General features: G+C 35.7%; 1 protein-coding gene across 2 annotated transcripts in view; it reads right to left on the bottom strand.

Moving 5' to 3' along the window:
- The window catches only part of LOC106869327 (neuronal acetylcholine receptor subunit alpha-10), a 64,996-nt gene extending 60,444 nt beyond the window's left edge, over positions 1 to 4,552 (bottom strand). The window contains exon 1 of one of the 2 annotated variants that reach the window (XM_014915032.2): positions 4,455 to 4,552. The gene's annotated coding sequence lies outside the window, so the exon portion shown is untranslated. The remainder of the gene's footprint in view (positions 1 to 4,454) is intronic. The other variant, XM_014915030.2, reaches the window with a different exon arrangement.
- Between the last annotated feature and the right edge of the window lie 2,188 nt (positions 4,553 to 6,740).

Below are 6,740 nucleotides of genomic sequence, written 5' to 3'. Positions count from 1 at the left end.
CAAGGCTTTGGTCGGCCCGAGGCTATAGTAGAAGACACTTGCCCAAGGTACTATGTGGTTGGTAAGCAAGCTACTTACCACACAGCCACTCCTGCGCCTATATTATATCAATTTCCATTGAGTGAGCTTTCTTTTCCTTTCAAGGTAAAGTCAAAGGTCATCCAAGTATCCATAAATCGAAACAAATAATGTCGGAGTGAGAAAAAGCGTATTGTAGTGTAACAGGCATGGAAGTCTTCGTATCCTGAGAAAAACATCTTTTGAACTTCTTCAAGCAAGTGTACTCCAAGATTACGAGGACAAAATGTTTCTATTGGTTCCATCAAGTTTTCTTTAACATTTGCATTCAGTTGTTCTGTCAATGAGTTCACATCGATAGATTTCGAACTTTTGCCCGTTTGTTCTCACTGTCACAACCTGAAACTTATAAGACTAGTAATGATAAATTTACAAATCTCTTTGCTACTCATCATCTCTTCTTTTAAATCCTTTCCCCTTATAAAATCTCCTCTCATTTTCTGTCAAGTATTTCTGCTAATTTTTTTTTATTTAAAATTAATTTTCATATTTCATGGTATAAAAATTCATTAAATACATTTTTATGTCAGTTCAAAGACATACAGTTTCTCTACGATTTACGATAATAAAAATGCGACATATTTCAGTTTGGTCTGATGTTTAAAGAAACAGGCCGCATAGATGATTTTAAAAAAATCTCCTACTACTTTTATTGTTTAGCTCCAAGTCAGCTCTAGTGAAGCTACTCTAAGATTAGAAGCTTTCCAAAAATGGCAATTCAGCCATTTCTTCTCATTATGGTACATCTAATGCTACATTATTCAATATATCCTTTTTTTTTTCTTTTATAAAACAGAGAATCTGAATTGAGTGAGATTTACTTGCTACTTCTACATCATTGACCTTACGTAACTTAACATATCCTTCAAACAGGGGTCACACAAGATTAAAATGAGAATGAAATAAGAGAAAAAGCATGGTTTATAATAGATTCTGTGAATTATAAGAATGTACATAAATATATCTGTAGTGAAGGATGTTGTCACGGAATACGACCACACAAAGTTACGATGGGCCAGTCATATCGCAAGACAATCGGTGGAGCCGTGTAGTTGTCGATTGGCACCTGCGCGAAGAAAGAGACCACTCGGAAGACCTCCAATCAGGTGGGAAGATGATTGAAGAAAAATGTTTGGAACAACGTAGAGGAGAATGGCGTGAGCACGAAAGGAACTGTGACCAGTGGAGCCGGCTCTTTACAGACAGCCTGGTCAATCCAGAGGATCCAGGGGACATAAATATATATTACATAATCGGTTAATGTGGGTAGATAAACGGTTAACAGTAGAGGAATGCAATCAAAAGCATATTTCGATATATTTACATCAATAAGGAAAAGATGTTTTTAAAAACTTCTATTATATTGTGAATGCAACCTTCTCTTGCATTATTCTTCAATCAATAATATATATAGGTTTCTTGTACTTTAATATTATCTAGCACTTCTTCCATGCAATTTACATCCTGGCCTTTCTCCAATAATAATCTTCGTATCATAAAAAACATAAAACATACATTCTGGAAGTCACTCAAAAGTCTATGTGAGGCTAAAATGTGAAATATTGCTTTCAGATATAAGGCAGTTAATGGGTTGTTTCCAGACACAGAGACACACATATATAGATATAATCAAACATATAGTGAATCCCATAATACATCACAAAGGAAGAAGACAATGGAGAAATTCCGCTATATGTATAACATATTTTTAGCCCGTTTGACGGTCTCCATCCATTTCTAACTATGCAGAACAATTGAAGCACTACAGCTCACCGAACCATTTTCCAGTGTCTTAACCACTGCTTCTATATATATTGACAAAAATCATTCCTAATTTAGGAACAAGCCAGAGCAATATTTTAAGAGAGGTTATTAGTCTATTTACTATATCGACCCATGTACTTGACTGGTATTTTATCGAAATGATGCTAAGCAAAGTTGATTTTGGCTGGATTTGAACATAATGAACTGGAACAAATAGTGCAAGGCAGATTTATCGGACGTTAAACCAATCTTGCCAACTCACCACCTTCAATAATAGAATATTTATATTAAATCACAAATAATCCACACACAACAATATTATTAGTATTATTATTAAGGCAGTGAGCTGATAGAAAAGCTAATGCCTCGGATAAAATGCTTAGCAGCGTTTATTCTGGCAATGCCAGAAAGAGTCACCGCGAATGAAAATTGCAAAATCCTGTGGGATACAATGAAACAGTGCGATCACCTGACCGGGCATCGGACCCTGAATAAAAAAGAAAAAGAAGAAGAAGAAGAAGATGCATGCTAATCGACATAGCATGTCCCGATGAGAACAGGATCAAATATATGGTGTTGACTGGATGTTTGGTTTTTATCACTCTCGGTACATTTCCTCAGATTACACTGTCCTAAGATTGACACCCAAACACTTTGAAATGTTCATATTGGAGCTTCCAGCGTGAATGCCAAGCAGTACAACATGTCGTTTCCAAATTTCTGGCAGAGAGAATTGTGTCATGGTGCTGTTTTTCTCACAAACAGTGTCCAACAGATCCTATTATACTGTGTAGTCGACAAAATCTAAAACAATGTGCACGCGCGATATTAAAAAAATATGAAATGACGACAATTTACCCATCGCACACTGTGTATGTGTATGTATATATGTGTGTGTGTGTGTGTGTATAAAGTGTATATACATGTATGTATGTATGTATGTATGTATGTATGTATGAATGACTGTATGTATGTATGTATTCATACACACACACATATTACACTACGATGAAGAATTAGAAATGTGACTGTTCATTGACCAGAAACGCTTCCATTTTCCTAAATAAACACTTTACCATTTTAACTATTGCTACTTCGAGAAACCACAGTCTGGAATATTTCAGTAGAAATCTAGATTCTGTGTTATTACTACTGGGCATGCAATGGCGGCGATTCTCTGGGCTAATAATAGTTTGGCTTATTTAGCGACTTCAGTTCTTTCAGAAGAGATATGACAATTGAATGAACATATTATTTGATCTTCAATTGAGTTGAATGGAAGTTAGACAAGTTGAGTGGCAAGTGAAAAAGGTAATGGCGACATGAGATTCTGACAGACGTGAAAAGTGGAAGGGGAGAAAAAGATTAAGGAGATAAGAAGAGTGGAGGGGGAAGTAAGAGAACAGAGAAAGAAACTGAAGAAGTTGAGAAGGAAAATTAAAGAAAACGAACGCAAAAAGTGAGAGAGAGGGAAAGAAATTATGTGAAGAAAATTAATGGAAAGAACTAAATTACTATTTGTTTCTAACTTAGGTACAAGATCAAAACTTTTTGTAATAGTGGCTACTTTTCTTAATTAACCCAGAAGGATGAAAGACAAAGTCAACATCAGCGTCATTTGAACTCAGAATGTAGAGCCCGAATAAATAGTGTAAGGCATTTAGTCCGACACTCTCATGATTCTGTCAATCTTCCGTTCTCCGAACTGATGTAATCTTATAAGGAATACCTAATACACAAAATAGCGGGACAAAAAGGAAAGTAAGTTCAAGTGCACCTATGACATTTTTTAATGACTTAGAAGAGGAAGAATAGTGTCCTATGAATGATGGGAGGGAAGGAGCAAGTTGTTCTCAAACTTCTCTTATTGTTTATCCCTCAACATCAGCCCTAATGTAGCAAGCATATGGTCAAAGACATTCTAGTCATGACCATCAAGTCTTGTACATCTTAATATGTTTGAACATCTAAAATTGAATTACCATTTTACAATAATGAGGTGTAAAATAAGAGAGAGATTTAACTGCTAGCAGTTTGAGAAAATACATAGAAGCTCTCATGGCTCGTGCTCGTAGAAAAGGTTGAATACTAAAATAATCACTATTGCACACCACTCCATGATGGAATACGTCTTTTTTTTATCGAAGACAAAACAAAGTTAACTTAAACATAGTTTTTTTTTTTTAAAGACAGTAGTGTGATGTTTGTTGGAGATCTGATTGCTATTTCCAGCCGATCACGTGGAATCTATGGTTGGCTTCTTATGCAAAAGTGGTCGGTGAATCAACAGAGCCCGATGGATTTCGGTGATTCAATACATGAGGATGAAGGAGGAAAACACCTGAAAAATACTTTTTGATTTCTGGATTATAAGTTTCTACTTACTTTTCATTTCTATCACTAATTTATTTCAAACACGAACTTTCAAAACGGACAAATCATAAATGTTATTTAAATCATTTTATCCTGTGCTTAACCGTGGCGTCAATCCTTAACGAAAAAGGAATAATTCATCGACTCACTTTTATTACATCTTTAAACAGCAACGGACAGTAAACAACATTGAAGTAGAAAGTGGTAAGTTTAGGAACCGAGAAAAACAAAGGACAAACCTATGCATTGTGAAACAGTTAGTCTACTGGCTCCAGTTCAACTTATTGACCGCTAAACATTGTTTTGATCCATCATGAACATTATAGCCTGCGTTATGATGGCAGAAAGCGTTCATTGTGAGTTTAAGAAAATACTTGTTTCGTGATCGACACGCGCGTGCGCACACACACTCATATTTATACACACACACACACACACACACACTCATATTTACACACACACATACATACAGAAGTAAGCACATAAATGCAAAACAAGGTGGGGGGGAAATGGTATGCGAATATCGGAGTTAGAATAATATGCTTTTCATCAAAGGTGCAAAAATATCACAAAATAACTGTTACTCAGATTTTCATGTGTCCATGAATTACTTGAAAAAAAAAAAAAAAAATAAGGTGTAATGGCTGACCGCGTGGTTGGTCGGAGGAATTGGAGAATATGCTTTGACATTGATGTCCGTGAAGGAAACCTGCTTTGTTGGTGCAGTCTTCGGATTTGTTAGTGTTATGCATAGGTACAGATCCCGTAAGTTAGAGGATAACAACAGCATTGACAGAAAGATTAGTCTTTCCTGAACCTGTGGTATATGCATCACATCCCACCTAGAAGTGTATGCCTTCGCTATCCAAGAACAGTAGATAGCCCTAACCCTGATCAACAAGGGGGGCAAGGATACCATCAAACCTCCACGTTATGATAGAAAATGTCGGCGGCTCTGCTATACCAGTGTAGAAGATATCACCCCCTCCCCCATCATTAGCTGCTTCCCCAAAATGTCTACAAGATACTACCTGCCCCTGAGACATGATATATTTGCAAAGACTATTTACAAAGATTGCCCTGGCGTACATATCAGAAGCATGTCAGAACTAACATGTATTCACACCTTTTACAAGAAGGAATACTAGTAAAACATTCTAGTAAAAACAACAATTCGGTACAAATATATTAGACCTGATAATGGTCTGTTGGACACGAAACAAACGTTATGCACTGTGGTAGAAGCTAACTGCCCAGCAGATGGGAATGTACAATCAAAGTCCAAGAAAAAAGTGTACATTTATGGTGAATTAATGTAGAACTTACAGCTCTGACAATAAATTCTTATTTGTACTTATCGTACCTACAAATTTACACAAAATCCTAGAAATGCTAAATAGTAGAAAGTCGGGCGAATGGAAAGGAAGAAAATTCGGCACTTAGAATAGGTGTACATTGGAATAATTATAACGAAGAGATTTCTGAAATTCTATTGACAAGCTTTCAGAGGTGTGCGGAGCTTTTGGAATTGAAAAATTTTTAGGGGGATAAAAACGACATTTAACAGTATGAAAAATGGCACAGATTCACCACACATATTCGACTGAAAACTGAAGGCTGCGTATTTTTATAAAATTAAACATTTTTCCAAGATCAGTATGGGCAAAACAATTTCGTGGAAATTCCAAATTTATAAATGTAGAAGGAATGGTATTCGTATAAGGAAAGATCAATCGGTTTAAAAGAGGGGAAAGATCGAGGCTTCATCGTAGAATTTTATCATTCTTATACAGCATTTATAGTAAAATGCTTATAAAATGAGATTCTGATCTATAACTAAATTTGTTACGCGAAAAATGTTTCCATTTTCTCACTTGCATAAAGTTGTTTTCAGAAGTATCGAAGGACTTTGACGAAAAACAAAATGATTGAGAATAACTTACCACACTTTGTACTAAACGTTTTACAAATTAAACTCGGTTGAATGTTTACAAAAGTAAACCGGATGAAGACTAACAAATTAACTTTATGAAATTTATTGGTGTTTTTATACATTACATTACACTATGTCAGGCTGTAAGTAAATGTACGTAAACATACACACAATATAACTCTTTCTGTTGTATTTGTGGTATATGTATAATTATTATAAAGCTTCGTACTGTTATATATGCGTAATTCTTTGTTGTATTTATATAATGTCTTATTTGTTTCTGTCTCAGTATACATTCGCTTGCTTTTTACCAGCAGCTTAACAATAGCACCAGCGCCTGAAAAATTGAGTGGTCTCAATGGTAATGGCGCGAAACCACAATGATATTTTGCGCCGTTGACTGACGAGGAAATCTCAGCTGCGAATATTCCGTGTATCGTGTCTTTGTCTAAAATTCCCGTCCCTTAAGTTTTCGTCTAGTTTCTCGTTTTCTCCTCGTTGTGTTCTTTCTGTTCAACCCTTTATATATACACACACACACACACACACACACACACACACACACACACACACACACACACACACACACACA

The sequence above is a fragment of the Octopus bimaculoides genome, chromosome 17, assembly GCF_001194135.2.
Source record: "Octopus bimaculoides isolate UCB-OBI-ISO-001 chromosome 17, ASM119413v2, whole genome shotgun sequence".
In the NCBI taxonomy this organism is placed as follows: domain Eukaryota; kingdom Metazoa; phylum Mollusca; class Cephalopoda; order Octopoda; family Octopodidae; genus Octopus; species Octopus bimaculoides.
This window is presented reverse-complemented; position numbering and strand designations above follow the sequence as displayed.